Here is a 16,440-nt window from a genome sequence, read left to right as displayed (position 1 = left end):
GTGTCTGAAACATCTCAGACTTCTGTGAACTTTGAATCAGACTCTTTTTGAAGTAGAAATTGATAGGTTGCAGAATGCAGGGGTAGTACATGGATGAAGGAAAATGTTTAAAATCAAAGAAAATGTTAAAAATGAAGGTAAAGGTTGCTCACCCCAAATATTTTCTTCCATTTTTTCCTAGGGTCTAATATTGCTAAGAAAAAAAATTCAAACTCTCTTGCTGAAGAAAGACAACAATGGGTTGTGCTGTACATGTAGTATTCAAGGATACACCTTCTTTTTATTTGAGCTACGGCATTAAGTAAACAGAAAGCAAACTGGAACCTGAGTTGTGCAAAGCTGCATCCAGACAGGAAGCTCCAGAAGCAAAAAATGTTGTAGAGGTACTTTCTCTTCTTTTTTTTTCTATTTCTCTTATAATATTAGTATGATTATTTTTTTTTCTTCTAGGTGTTTTGCTAGTAAATCAAAGCATTTGTGTTCTCTATTTGTGTTTTAAAAGATACTGACTTCTGACTTTAAGTCTAGTGATGTCAAAGACAATTGGCTTTTCAATTGATCTCTTCAGACACAGAAATAATTTTGCAGTTGTTAATGCTTTGATGTGGTTTGGTTTTGGGTTTTTTTTGTGATTTTTTTTTTTACATTGCCTTAATTATGTGAAAAGAAAATCATAAATACACAAAATTTTATGTAGATATCCAGTGATTAATTCTATTACCTGAGAAATATTGTGTGTAATTATTGGTGTAAAGGAGATGCATGAATTGGCTAAAATGCTAAACATTTCGTAGACAATAGATTTAAAGCAGTACTATGAAGAAGAAATGTTGATGTTATTTGTAGACTTTGATTAAAAGCCAGGATACAATCTTATTTAGTGTCTTCAGTTTCTTCTTTGACATCTAAAACTATTAGCTGCAAAACCCTAGAAAAACCTCTTAAGGCACAAGAATTTTTGCCCTTTCAAACTTCTGAAATTTTTTTAGCTACAAATGTGATGTTGTAAACCTATTTTTACACTAGTGCAAGGACTCTTATTCATGAAAACATAGAGAGAATACAAAACTGCACACAAGTTTCTTCTTGTACTGTCATTTCATTATTGAGGTTATTTCCAGATTGCTCTTTCCTTTTGAATTCTTATGTGTCAAAACCTGAAGCAGCTTTGGTAATCTTTCCACAATAAAACTTTTAAACTTCTGAGCACTTTTACCTGTAGGATGAGTTCTACTACACTCTTTTGGAAGTGGTAAGCTGCCTCCGTGTTTCAGTTTTTCTAGTATTTGAATAAGGGTTGCTGAGGCTTATTAAGAATACAAATTAATTACTAGCTTCTATTTCACACTCTGTTTTAATCTCTTTTTTTTTTTTACATTTTAGCCTTTTGAAAGATACTAATAGTTCTAAATTTGAAACAAAGAAAATTGAAATGAACGATCACTTCAGTTTTTTTTCCCCTCAGGCTTCACATATACTAGGAGTGCTTCACTAGTTAGAAATTCTTGTCAACTGTATTGGCAGATTTTCTGAGTAAGCACATAAATGTAAAACAGAGGTATGCTTTATACATTCAATCATCCCTATGTTCTGTGGATGAAGCAAGAGATATCTCTGAAAGTGTCATTTAATTGTTATTGTACAAAGTGCTTTTGCCATCTTCCTCTCTTATACATATAGACATTCTTCATTCTGCCATGATGAATGAGCCCAGGGTAATAGCTGGGCATATTTGTGGTTAGTCATCTTTGTACAATCTGTGTTATAGTTATACAACATGATACCATGTCCTGTTATTTAAATAACTGTTAGAAAGGCCACTAAAAGCCATATTTTTTTGTAATACTATATTGAGGCTGAACTAGAATCTGTGAAAAAAAAAAATAATCAGCGAAGAGTCAATAATTTAAAAAGTGATGCTCTTTCCAGAGGGTATCATCGCAGGGCCTCAAGGCCTTTTCCAAGGCTGCATTACTTATTCTAAATCCAGATGCTGCTATTGCTTCTTTTCTTTTTGGAGGAGTACAAGTTGTGGGAAAGCTGTGGTTTATCTTTTAGGTACTGTTGCTGCTAATTTAAATGGTTTAAATTAATGTCTTTCATCTTTGCAGCCTTTTAAGAATACTGATATTATAAAATCATTCCAGAGTGTCACAGAAATCTATCTCGCGTCTGAAAATATCATTGGCATCTCTTATAGTCAGGGACCAGGACTTTTCCCTCATGATAGCTATTGCTTCATGTACTGGAACTTGGACATTGGGACTTTTAAGTTCAACAAACATTTTTTTTTTTTTTTCATTTTCCGCTTAATTTCACTGGAAGACAGGGTCAGGAGCATGGTATTGGCATTTACCTTTGGGGCTTAGTCACTAATGGGTTTACATGGATGTGGTTATAGTTGAAAGGGCAGGAAGACAGACAGATTGCCTTTAGATGCAAGGCTATTTCCTATTTTTAGAAAGTTTTTAAACTATGATAGAATAAATGAATGCTTTGGTTTATTTGGCAATCTCAAGCACAAATACAGGTTGGGCAGAGAATGGCTTGAGAGCAGCCCTGAGGAGAAGGACTTGGGGGTGTTGGTGGATGAGAAGCTCAACGTGAGCCAGCAATGTGCGCTCACAGCCCAGAAAGCCAACCATGTCCTGGGCCGCATCAAAAGAAGCGTGGCCAGCAGGTCGAGGGAGGTGATTCTGCCCCTCTACTCCACTTTTGTGAGACCCCACCTGGAGTACTGTGTCCAGCTCTGGGGCCCCCAACACAGGAAGGACATGGACCTGTTGGAGCAGGTCCAGAGGAGGGCCACAAAGATGATCAGAGGGCTGGAGCGCCTCTCCTATGAAGACAGGCTGAGAGAGCTGGGGTTGTTCAGCCTGGAGAAGAGAAGGCTCCGGGGAGACCTTATAGCAGCCTTCCAGTACCTAAAGGCGGCCTACAGGAGAGATGGGGAGGGACTCTTTGTGAGGGAATGTAGCAATAGGATGAGGAGTAATGGTTTTAAACCGAAAGAGGGGAAATTCAGATTGAATATTAGGAAGAAATTCTTTACTGTGAGGGTGGTGAGACACCGGAACAGGCTGCCCAGAGAAGTTGTAAGTGCCCCTTCCATGGAAATGTTCAAGACCAGGCTGGATGGAGCTTTGAGCAGCCTGGTCTAGTGGGAGGTGTCCCTGCCTATGTTAGGGGGGTTGGAACTAGATGATCTTGAATGTCCCTTCCAACCTGAACCATTCTATGATTTTATGATTTGTTCCTTTGAACAACTTTCTTCTCAGCCTTTTTGGAGGTGAAATACATAGCCCTCACCAAAGCTTTTCTTCAGCAAAGTCTGAGGAGTTTACTCAGAGAAAAATCATAGGATAGTGAATATGTGATAGCAATATTTTTGTTGTAGGACTCCAGTAGTACTCTACATTAGGTAAGCATTAATTTCATGCTAGGCTGTATATTACTTTGAATTTAAAAAGTATGTCTCACAGAAACAGTTTATCTTGTGTATTTTAGAGAAATGCAATGTTCAATAGAAATTCAGAAGTTCAGGAAGCAGTATCAAATGGATTTTTCCTGGTTCAAATAGTTTATAAAATGTGAAAAATGTAATTTTTCTGCAAGGTAAAAACTGCTTTAAGGAGTGTTTTTTCTGTACAAAATCACCTGAACATGTCTACATATGTGAATTGGAGAGGCAATACAGGTAATGACCCACACAGGTATTTGCTGGAAATGGAGTTATGTGTCCTAGGAACTCATGTTATATATTACTACAACAAACACCCCCCTATGAGATTTTCTTTCAGCTAGTTGTCCATATGATACAGTTCTTTGGGCAAGAACGTCTATACATTGACAGAATTGGATCTTTGGTGGAAGGCAGGCAAAAGGAATTTAATCTTCTCTGCCCAGTGAAGATACTTTATTAAATTCATATCATCTTGAAGTTTGATCAATACAAAGAACAAGCACATGAAAAAATTCTGAGACGAAGCAACCTGATTCTGCAGGCATCTAACAAAGTACATCTCCATATTTTATGCCCACGTCTCACTTTACTCATTTTAGTACTCTTCCATCTCTCATCATCACAAGTGCCCCCTGAGGCAAATGAGCTCTATGTCTTATCGGTAGTGTGTGGAGTAGCTCACCAGAAGGGCAGGCTTCAGCAGGTAAGACTGTTTCTCTACCAGACTCCATTAGAAATCCCCAGGAAAGAGACAGGCACATTTCTGACATTTGGAAAAGCAGTGCGCAACCATCAAATATCAGATATACTGGTCTCTGGAAGATAGCAGTCCTTTTGCCACAACTCTTCATATTTCTCATGAGAGCTAAAAGGATGTACAGTAGAAAAAAAAGTGTCATCATGCCAGTCTGGGCAGTGGTAAACCCTGTAGTGGCTTCACTGGTTGCGAGTCACTATATTGAAACAACAATCTGGCTTTGTATAATTTAGTATGAAAGCTTTGATAAATGTAGCTTCTCTAGAGAGGTAAGATGGGGCTTCTGAATTATACAACAGGATGAACCACAGATTTACAGAAAAGGAGACTGGAAAAGACTCCAAGACCTCATCTTGTTTATTCTGAAGCTCCAAGGGAGAACCAGCTGTACCTCAGAAATCAAAAAGTGTTTCATTACCTTTATGGTTAATAAGATTTTCTTAATAAAGAACATAGACTTCAGTGTCGTAGTTTAAACCCATCACTTCATATCTACTACAGATAAAATAAATAGTAATCCCTCCTTACCACTTTACAGGTAATTTATGTAGATGATAATCTTCATATGTTCAGTTGTCTTCTCTTCTTTAGACCAAGCAACCCCAATTCTTTCAATCTTTCTTTCTTCTTTCTTTCTTTTTTTTTTCTTTTTTCCCCCAGAGAACTGACCGTTTTCTCTGCCCTTCTCTGGACTCTCTCCAGTCAGTCTACTTTCTCTCTGAACAGTTTTGCTTGAACAGAACACAGTGCCACTGGTTGCTGTGCTAGCCAGAAATATAATAGGAGGTGTTCCTTAATGTATTGCACAAGCAAAACAGTTTATCTTCCTAAAATGCAGCTTGCATTCTTGTACGCATATGGTGTAACAGTACTTATGCATGTATAGCTTGTGATTGACTGCTACCCCTTTTATCCCTTTTTGGCAGAATGGCTGCCTAATTGGTCTTTGCCAATCCTACATCTTTACAAGGTATTTTTCTGCCTCAGAACCTCACACTTGTAAACACAAGTGCATTGCAATGTGTTTTCTCATACACATAATTTCTCTTATTTGACAAAAGCATCTGAATTTGATGTATCATGCAGTGTATTTGTTGTTCATCTGGGCTTACTGTGATCTACAAGGTTGAAGGATTTTTCCTTTATCCAATCATTAGTGACTTGGGCCGTTACCTGGCGCAGAACAGACCGAGATAGAATCTCATTGATTGTATTTTTTTAGTTTGATAATGAATGATTAAAAACTAATCTTAAAGTCTGTGTTCTTTTTTTTTTTCCCCCTAGGTAGTTTTGTACTTTTCCTGAATTAGTTTCACTTTAGTTTACTTTTGAAAATGTATGAGTTAATATCAGTAATATTATTGAAATTAAAACATATTATATTATCTGCTACTTCTCTATTTATGAGACTTGTTGCCCTGTTACAGAAATTATATTGCTTTATATTTTTGGCATGCTGGCTATTAGCTTTTTTAACTCTCTCTAACCTTCAATGAATAATTTATTTTTTTCATTTATTCTAGTATTTTCCCAGAATTAGTCTCTTCCTCATTTCTTGGCTTTTTAAAAATGAGCACTGTGTTCACCTCCTCACACATTTCTCACACAACTTCTGAGAGTTTTCAGAGGAAGCTAACAGCTCTGAGCTTGTTTCACTCTGTTCTCAAAGTATCTTCATGTGCACTTCCTCAGGCTCAGCTGTCACTATGGATAGGACTCATTTCACCTAACTTCATCTGCCTATGAAATAGCTATCTATATCCGTGCAGGGGTGTAGGTTCCTATCACGGTCAAGGGAGACTTAGTGCAGTCAATGACCAATAGAGAGCTCTTCTGGAGACACGTTGTAGAGGCATAATTGAGGATGAGGTGAACTGCAGTATTTCCAAATTATTCTCAGACCTCTTTCCTATTTTAGGTGGATTTTTTCTTACTGAGTTTAGTTCTTAGTCATGTAATTACAGATCACCCTTTATGAAGACTGATGGAAAATGTGCTTCAGCCTTCTGCAAGTGAGCTATCACTAGGTTTTTCTTTTCCTTACAGATTTATTTTCTTGCTTTTGAACATCGCTTTTTGCAGTTAAATTTGTGCTTTATCCTTTCTGACTTTGTTTCAGCATCTTGTGCTATTCTTTCATACTTGCCCTTAGGAGTTTGACCTGGTTTCCACTTTCTGTACATTTCCTTCATGTGTTTCAGGTCATTGAAGACCATGTTGCTTAGCCAAGTTGATCTCTGACCATACTTCCTATCCTCCTACTGTGTGGGATTGTTTGTGTTTGTACCCTAAACATAATTTCTTTAAGGAACTGCCAACTCTACTGAATTCCTTCTGCTTTAGCCATGTTTCCCATGAGAACTTACCTTCCAGTTCCCAGGGTTTATTGGAGTCTTCTTATATAGAGTCCATTGGGTTTGAATTGATCTCTCCTCTTGTTCCTCATCTAAAACCAATACACATTATCATTCAAACAGATTGCCTTTGCCCTCATATTCCCAGCTATCCTCCTCCTTGGTTGCTTAGCAGGCAGCCTCTTGGCAGGCTGCTGTTGAAGCACTTGGCAGGCTCTGACAGCTGCTGTAGACCATACACAGGGAGTGGTTAAATGCTGCTCATTATACCCAGAGACAGACACAGCACATTGCTTTGTAATGTGCAACTGGAGATGTTCACCTAAACATTCACAGGGAAACACACCTGTCGCACCTTTCAGCTGGGCATTTAATTAAAACAAAGAACAAATACTATGTATACAGAGTGTTTCAGATTCTCTCCTGGGAAAGCATCTGTGTGGATGCAGAAACACTTTGCCCAGCTGAAGTCCAGCTAAGGAGAAGACAAAAACCTCTCCCCTATTTCCTTAGCAGACCTAGGCATAAAATTAAAATAATGTGTCTCTTTGAACTGATCTTTCTTTGTCTGAATCTTTATTTTCTATTTACTGTCACTCAGAGGAATGGGAAGTCTTCGCTGAGGTTGTCTGATTGGTGAGTAAAATTGGATTATTTGTAGCTTTTCATGTTACCATGATTTTCGTAGTGTAGTCAAATCTCCACAAAGAGATTTCTTTGTCACAGAGTTGTTTAATTTTTAATTTATTTATATATTTAGGTATTGCCATCCAATCACTCAAGAAATAAACTGAGACATTATTTAGCTTTTGAAATCACACCATGATGAAGTGAATCTACAGAAGATTTTTTGGCAGTCTATTTTTCATTGCTATAGCTCTCCTCAGTTAAGAATGGGGGAGTTTAACATACATCTAAGTTCATGCTACAAGGATTCTGCTGCCTGAATTGAAGAGACAGAGGCTTTCATTCACTTTCTGTCTTTGCTAAGGGTGATAGGCGTCTTGACTCTTCTCATTTCAATACATTTAGCAGCTGTATAGGATTTTGTCAAAGTTCAAGTGTTTAAGCAGAAATTTTCCATGCTAGATATCTGGCTTAAGATGATTTTTAAAAGCCGTTAAGCATAAATAGTTTATAGCTTTTTATACAGTTTTGGAAACGGTGCTCTTTTTTCTTATCTTAAATGGTTCTGGTGACCTTTCCTCTAAGAAGTTCAGGTATTTTGCAGGCTTTGGAAAAAGCATTTGAAAAATGAGGTTAAGGGGATTCCTCTTGTATTATCTCAGTGAAACCTCTGCTGAACTGAGGTGGCACAGGGGAGTAAACCACATGTTTTAAATAACAAGGCAAGCATAAGCAAGATTTTTGGGGGGAAAGTGTTGGGGGATTACTGGCAAAATAGACTCAAAGAATGAAACCAGCAGAAAGAAACTGCCTTGATGAGTAGTGTGAAAATTGATGTGGGAGGGAAAGGAAAGGAACATGTGTCAGTATAGTTTAGGAGATATTAAAATAGCTAGAGCTGAAGCGCAGAGCCTGGGACGAGCTGAGTACAGATCTGAGAGCGAGAAGCAGTGGGGCTGTGTGGGAGGCTTGGAAGAAGGAGAGACAGATCTGATGAGCTGAGCTCGGAAGTGTGTTTGGTGTCGGGGGCTGTGAAGCTGACTGAGGAGACTAAGGGAGGAGTCTGGCAGTGGGAACCAGCAAAGAGCTCACTCGTGCATGAGGAAGACTGAACAGCAGAATCCGTGTATGACCTGATGGGCATTTGGGAAGCTGGAGAACAGGATTTGCTGGGCAAGCTCACTGAGAACGATACGAGGATGGCTTTTGGAGGTGAGATGAGGATTTGCTGGAGACTGGGTTAAAATTTTGCTTGAGGAGTGGAAGCAGGGACTGGGGAAGAAGGGGTCACACCTCGGGTAGGGGCTGAGGGAAGAGCCCTGGTGCCCATGCAAATATATGTCCAGGAGGGAAACTCAGTGTTGGAGAGTTGCTGGGAAGTGGGATGCAAGGAGGTGGGGTTGGGGATAGCAGAAATAGAAGACTCTGGGCAGGCTGTGCTGGTGGTGGGAACAGGGGAAGCAGGGACAAGCTCTGCTAGGGACCACTCTCCTCCAGTGCCAGGAATGCCTGCATGCCTGAGTCTCACCATTTTGTTGCTGTCAGCAAGTAACTCTGACGAGCTTGGGTCTCGTCCTTGTTGAATCTGGGTTTGCTCAGAAGATAACAACCCGCTGCCACTATCAGTTATTCCATTCCCACTGACAATGATTTTTGTGCCTTTTGTTATGATGCCATCTGAATGCGTTTTTTCGGCAGTTTTTCAACAATTGGTTTTTAAAGAAACAAGATATTGCAAACAACTTAACACAGTTCCCAGCATAGACGTGCTATTGAGATACACTAGGGCTGTGCAATAGGATCCCCACTATCTACAGCAGGTGAGGGGAGGTGTGCAGTGAATCAGGCAAGGGGTTTTAGGATGAGAGTTTGGGTTCTTTGTCTGCCACAATATTCCCTTGTGGTGTGGGGCGTCCAGATTTTCAGAGACTCCCATTGACTGTCCATTCTCCATTTTCTGGGTACATGAGCATGGTCTGGAAAACATATTTTCAGACTTTTTGAGCATTCATATCTGTAACTGAATCAGCAAGACTGTCTTGAACTTAGAGCGTACTGTAACGTAAAATACCCGGAAATGTCAGCTCTTTAGTTTCAAGACTCTGATGCCAAAAGCCAGCAGATACTTCATCTTATGCTCTCTATTCATGCACCAGTTTAATGCTACCATTTCCTAACTTCTGAATACTTGATACTGCATGTGCCATAGTATGATATAAAAACCTGTTTCTAAAAAAAGACTTTAAACATAACATTTCTGCTGAGCAGCTTGTTCTGCAATACAGAGGGGACCACAAAGGAAAGGCAAAACTGGCCTACATTCGTGTAGGAAGAGGGAGGAATGCATACACATGGTTTTGTCAGTAAGTGTCAGGATATTTCACAAAACAAGGTTATTTATGTAAAAGAGCAGGCACAAAACCACCAGTGTAAGGGCTTGTACGTGATTCCTGTACATGAGTCTTTGGACGAGTATGACAAAGAAAGAGTTGGGTGGAATGAGAGTACAGGTATGGTTTTGGACATCCTGAAAATGAGGGTCAAAAGCTGGACTAGAATGATAGCAGAAGCTGGAAGAGATGGGAGCAAAAAGGAAAATAATTTAAGCAGAGACATGCTGTATGCACTGAAGCATAAAAAGAGGAAAAGCTGATATTGCTGTGGGAGTCTGCTATAGACCTCCCAACCAAAGCAGTGAGGTGGATGAAGCTTTCTATAAGCAGCTGGGGGAAATCTCACAGTCACTTGCCGTTGTTCTTATGGGGGACTTTAACCTCCCGGACATCTGCTGGGAATACAACACAGCAGAGAGGGAACAATCCAGGAGGTTCCTGGAATGTATGGAGGATAAATTCCTCGCACAGCTGGTAAGTGAACCACGAAGGAAGGTGCCCTCCTGGACCTGCTTCTTGTGAACAGGGAAGAACTTGTGGGGGAAGTAAAGGTTGGTGGCCATCTAGGGCACAGTGATCATGAGATGGTGACTGAGTTTTTGATTCTTGGAGAAACAAGGAGAGGGGTTAGTAAAACTGCCACCTTAGACTTCTGGAGGGCAAATTTTGACCTGTTCAGAAGACTGCTGGACAAAATCCCTTGGGAGGCTGCCCTGAAGGATATAGGAGCCCAGGAAGGCTGGACATACTTCAAGAGAGAAGTCTTAAAGGCACAGGAGTAGGCTGTCCCCGTGTACCGAAAAACAAGTAGGTGGGGAAGGAGACCGGCCTGGCTAAATAGGGACCTTTGGCTGGACCTCAAGAACAAAAGGAGAGTCTATGACCTTTGGAAGGGGGGGCAGGTCTCTCATGAAGACTATAAAGATGTACCGAAGCTATGCAGGGAGAAAATTAGGAGAGCCAAAGCGCAGCTAGAGCTCAACCTACCTACAGCTGTTAATGATAACAAAAAATGTTTCTATAAATTCATTAACAACGAAAGGAGGATTAGGGAAAATCTCCCTCCCTTATTGGATGCAGAGGGAAACACAGTCACAAAGGATGAGGAAACGGCTGAGGTGCTCAAAGCCTACTTTGCCTCAGTCTTTAGCAGTGGAACTAGCTGTTCCCTGGGCACCCAGCCTCATGAGCTAGGAGACAGGGAGGGGAAGCTGAACGAGGTCATCACAATTAAAGAGGAAGTGGTCAGTGACCTGCTGCACCGCTTGGATGCGCACAAGTCTATGGGACCGGATGGGTTACATCCAAGAGTGCTGAAAGAGTTGGCAGACGTGCTCGCCAAGCTACTTTCCATTATTTACCTGAAGTCATGGCTGACTGGGGAGGTCCCAATGGACTGGAGGGTAGCAAATGTAGCGCCCATCTACAAAAAAGGCAGAAAGGAGGATCTGGGAAACTATAGACCTGTCAGTCTGACCTCAGTACCAGGGAAGGTCATGGAGCAGATCATCTTGAGTGTCATTACAAGTCATATATGGACAAGCAGGAGATCAGGCCTAGTCAGCATGGGTTTAGGAAAGGCAGGTCCTGCCTGACAAACTTGATCTCCTTCTATGACAAGATGACCCGATTATTGGACGAGGGAAAGGCTGTGGATATTATCTACCTAGACTTTCGAAAAGCATTTGACACTGTTCCCCATAGAATTCTCATGGGAAAACTGGCTGCTCATGGCGTGGATGAGCATACGATCTGCTGGATCAAGCACTGGCTGGATGGATGGTCCCAAAGAGTGGTGGTCAATAGAGTTAAATCCAGCTGGCAACCGGTCACAAGTGGTGTTCCTCAGGCCTCAGTGTTGGGACTGTTTCTGTTTAACGTCTTTATTGATGATCTTGATAAGGACATAGTGTATCATCAGTAAGTTTGCAGATGACACCAAGTTAAACGGGAGTGTTGATCTGCATGAGGATAGGGAGGCTCTACAGAGAGACTTGGACAGATTGGATCGATGGGCCAACGCGAATGGAATGAGCTTCAACAAGGCCAAGTGCCAGGTCCTGCACTTGGGCCACAAAAACCCCATGCATCGCTACAGGCTTGGGGAAGTGTGGCTGGAGAGCTGCCTGGCAGAAAAGGACCTGGGGGTTCTAATTGACAAGCGGCTGAATATGAACCAGCAGTGTGCCCAGGTGGCCAAGAAAGCCAATGGCATCCTGGCTTGTGTTAGAAATAGTGTGACCAGCAGAAGTAGGGGGGTGATTGTCCGCCTGTACTCAGCACTGGTGAGGCCACACCTTGAGTATTGTGTCCAGTTCTGGGCACCTCAATACGAGAAAGATATCGAGGTGCTGGAGCGAGTGCAGAGGAGGGCAACGAAGCTGGTGAAGGGCCTGGAGAATAAATCTTATGAGGAGCGATTGAAGGAGCTGGGACTGTTTAGTTCGAGGAAGAGGAGGCTGAGGGGAGACCTCATCACTCTCTACAACTACTTGAAAGGCCGTTGTAGAGAGGTTGGTGCTGGTCTCTTCTCACAGGTGATTAGTGATAGAACAAGAGGGAATGGCTTTAAGCTGCAACAGGGTAGGTTTAGACTGGACATTAGGAAAAAATTCTTCACAGAAAGAGTGGTCAGACACTGGAATAGGCTGCCCAGGGAGGTGGTGGAGGAGTCACCATCCCTGAATGTGTTTAACAGTCATTTAGATGTGGTGTTAGGGGATATGGTGTAGGGGAGGACTTTGTAGAGTGGGGTTGGTGGTTGGACTCGATGATCCCAAGGGTCTTTTCCAACCTAAATGATTCTATGATTCATGGCTGTTATCAGTTATGACAGAGGGGTACTAGTGGAAGGAATGCAAGAAGGACGTAATGAGATGAACAGCAGCCAGGAGATTGCCTCGGGGATATCTGCTAAGCAACCGGGACTGTTACAGACAGTTCTTGCTATGCTATGTGGTGTGCAATGACAGGAATGAATGAATCAAGTTTACACAGGGTTGAGACAAGGTGTGTAGACCTTAACGTCAAAGATGACATTGCTATTACTGACAGTGGCTGAGAAGAGAAATGTGGGACAGAACTCTAAGACACAAAAGAAGCCAGAGACCTAGTTATTTATATAATGAGGAAAGCAGAGGGATTTTATGAGGCCCCATCTCCTATGAAACCAGACTGGGAGGAGGTAATTTATTGCCACCATGGTAAGCAGGCATCACGTTCTAAACTTTCCTTCCATACTCCCTTTTCTCCCTTTCGAGTTTCTTAGGCTTATCTAGATTCCATAAAAGAAAAAGTAGTGGAAATTGCTTTCCCATAACTGGTTTTGCATGAGCTTAAATGGCAGTTGATACATGCATGGACTTTTGAATTAAGAGTTTAGATAAGAAGACCCCATAGCCCATTACCATATAACAAAGCAGAGGGTGTGGATTTTGTTCTCATATTTTCTGTCAGGGACCAAGACCACTAACAGGGCTCTGACTGTCTCTGTCTTGGGATTTCCTCCACCCTGCCCAGGACCCCATGTAAGCCACTGGGGCCATCAGTCCCTGCCCCAGTGATGCAAAGTTCTGGCCTCAAGCTCCCCACCAAGCTGGGCTCACCCATGAGCCAATGTCAGCGTGGCTCTGCCTGGTGAACTGGTCTCTTCGGTGAACCTGGCCACCATCTCCAGGTCTTCACCGTTCAGGGCCAGCGGAGATGCAACAAGGCTGGAGAGGCCTCTGCCACTCTGGCCATGTGGTTGCACTTGGTTCCCAGCTCCCCATCCTGAAAGGAAAAGCTGTCCTTCACTGCTCTCTGATGACATCGACGGGAAGTGGCCATACTTAAAAAATCAAAAGCCCTTGGCCTTTTTGGCTACAACCACAGCAACAAAACCAGACAATTTTGATCACGTAGTAAGGGTTGAGTTCCAGCATGTGACTGTAGTGCCTTTAATCTCATTTCTCTTTAAACGTCTGTGGTAATTTATTGGATAGTTTTGCACATTCCTTCCTGTACTCATTTCCTTGAATTTGTTCTTCTCCATCTTTACTTCACTGAATTATTCTTTGCATCTTTTCCACACCCATTCTCAGCCTCCCTTTCCCACAGCATCATTTGAGCAGGCTACGCAGCCTTTCTGTTTCCCATGGCCCTGGCTCTGACGCTTTTCCTCAGGTTGCTGCTCCCTGCCTCTCTGAGATTTTTTTCTGTCAGGCTCTGTGCTGCCTTTTCCCATGTACTCTTTTTTTCCTCCTCAGTTTGGTTCTTTTCATCCCCAAATTGGCGCTTCCCTTTCACTTGCTCTTTTGTGGGCTGGTTGGAAACAGTTTTAGCACACTGACAGCCTAACTGGTGTTGGCATCCCTGAAAAGGAGGATTTTAAGGAGTGATTTTAGGTGAAAAATACAGTAGCTCTGTAGGTGCTTCAGAAACTTTTTCCAAAAGGGGGGCAGCAGAGAAGAAAGCAGAAGCTATTTCATAGAATCACAGAATACCAAGTTGGAAGGGAACTCGAGGATCGTCTGGTCCAGCCTTTCTTGGCAAAAGCACAGTCTAGACAAGATGGCCCAGCACTCTGTCCACCTGAATCTTAAAAGTGTCCAATGTTGGGGAAGCCACTACTTCCCTGGGGAGATTATTCCAATGGCTGATTGTTCTCATTATGAAAAATTTTCCACTTGTGTCCAATTGGAATTTCCTCAGGAGTAACTTGTACCCATTACCCCATATCTTTTCCACGTGTCTCCTTGTAAAAAGAGAGTCTCCATCTTCTTTGTACCCACCCTTTAAATACTGGAACATGGTGATAAGGTCTCCCCTAAGCCTTCTTTTCTGGAGGCTGAACAAACCCAATTCTCTCAGCCTTTCCTTTGATCATCTTGGTGGCCCTTCTCTGGACCCTCTCCAGCCTGTCCACAAATCGTTTGTATAGCGGGGACCAAAACTGAACACAATATTCCAGGCATGCCCTGACAAGTGCTGAGTAAAGGGGGATAATGACTTCTTTATCTCTGCTGGTGATGCCCTTGTTGATGCAAACCAGCATCCTATTGGCTTTCTTTGCTGCTGCAGCACACTGTTCACTCATACTGAGCTTTTTGTCCACCAGGACCCCCAGGTCCCTTTCCACAGAGCTGCTCCCCAGACGTGTAGATCCCAGTCTGTGCAGCGCTCCTGGATTATGTTTTCCCAGGTGCAAGACCTTAAACTCGTCCTTGTTGAACTTCACAAGCTTCTTGTTAGCCCACACTTCCAATGCATTCAGGTCTTCTTGCAGGGTGGCTCTCCCTTCCTCTTCTCCACTCAGTTTGGTATCATCAGCTAACTTCATCAGGGTACAATTGCTCCCATCATCCAGATCACTTATGAAGATACTAAACAGCGTTGAGCCCAGTATTGATCCCTGGGGGACCCCACTTATGACAGGTTGCCAGTTTGAAAAGCCAGTAGCCTCTCAGCCAGTTCCCCTCCCACTGCACAGACCTCTTGTCTAGACTGTAATACATCAGTTTTTCTAGGAGGAGACTATGGGAAACCCTGTCAAAAGCCTTGGAGCAATCCAGGTAGACAATATCCACTTCTCACCCCCCTCAACTCATCAGGTTACTTTGTCATAGAAGGCGATCAGGTTTGTCCAGCACAATTTTCCCTTGGTGAATACGTGCTGGCTTTTCCCGATCACATACTTCATCTGACTATTTGTTTATTAGCAAGGGTTAATGGTAGCAGGGGCTAGCAATATGGCTGATCGGAAAGTAAAGTTGAGCTTTTAATGCTGCATGAGAAGTGACAGGTAAAGAAAAACCTTGGAAGTGAAGACAGGCAGATGATATGGGATGAAATAGAGAAGGATGCTAAAAGACAGGCATAAGAAGGTGGTGGAATGAGAATAACAAGCAGTTTAATGATGGCAATGAGAAAGGTAGCACTGCAGCTGCTGAGAACGGAAAGAAATCGGGTGCAATAATGGAGGGCTGAGATGATCAATGCAGGGAACAAGAATTTTAGCTTGCACCTGTGTTGGAAACTGTGACTTCATACCCGCCTCACTGCTGTGAAGTGTGCTACTCTGTAGGACATCCCTGTCAGCCTCTTACTCAGTAGCCCCCAGTCTAGCTCATAAGCTGTCTCCCTCCTGAACTTGTACTCATTTTTGCATAGCATCTTTCAGTCCTTGCTGCTGCAAGTGAGGTGATGTCAGACCCTGACTCTTGTTGAGAAAATGACACAGATCAGATAGTTCTTCTAGCCTTTGGCTGTCTGCAGCCTGCTGGAGGTTCCTAATCCACTAATGATTTTCCACTTCACAGAGCAGGCCAGTCTGCCTGCTGAGAATCCAGTTTCTGGGGTCTCCCTCCCTCCTGTCCATCCATAGCAAGTTGTACAAGAACAAGGAGGCTGCAGATTTGGATGAGGAAGGGTCTTGCTTCTAAAGGTGGGATTCACCCTGTTAGAACAGCACCCTCAGAACTGCATCCAGCAAAGCTTGTTTTTCCTGTTCATTTTTTATTCTGGCTGTTCCTGGGGGGTTTCTACACGTCATCGCCTCTTCACCTTCTATGTACCAATGTACATATCACTATGTATGTATTTGCAGTTGTCTTTTTGAAGGGATTAACAGGGCTTAAATATAGAATGTGGCTCAGCCACTGAAAATGTTATCTGTTTCCAGAGATTTTCCCTACCTTCCTATGAGCTGCCCTACTGGTACCTTTTTTTTACTTATAGCTTCAAATGTATCAGGAGCACACATAAGTATTGTTGTAATTTCATTCTTTTAATCTGGAAAGTCACCTTATCATCAGGTAGGGTGCAAAGGATCGCCTCATATGCTCAGCTGTGACCAACATCTATCTT

The 16,440-nt window shown here is 42.3% G+C and overlaps 1 protein-coding gene across 2 annotated transcripts in view; it reads left to right on the top strand.

Annotated features, from left to right (window-relative positions):
• Positions 1-223: 223 nt before the first annotated feature.
• LOC134514235 (carbohydrate sulfotransferase 9-like) overlaps positions 224-16,440 on the top strand; it is a 28,154-nt gene continuing 11,937 nt past the window's right edge. Inside the window, exon 1 of one of the 2 annotated variants that reach the window (XM_063331744.1) lies at positions 224-383. The gene's annotated coding sequence lies outside the window, so the exon portion shown is untranslated. Of the gene's footprint in view, positions 384-8,179; positions 8,414-16,440 lie in introns of those variants that run through there. The other variant, XM_063331743.1, reaches the window with a different exon arrangement.

This window comes from Chroicocephalus ridibundus, chromosome 4 (genome assembly GCF_963924245.1).
Source record: "Chroicocephalus ridibundus chromosome 4, bChrRid1.1, whole genome shotgun sequence".
NCBI lineage: Eukaryota > Metazoa > Chordata > Aves > Charadriiformes > Laridae > Chroicocephalus > Chroicocephalus ridibundus.
This window is presented reverse-complemented; position numbering and strand designations above follow the sequence as displayed.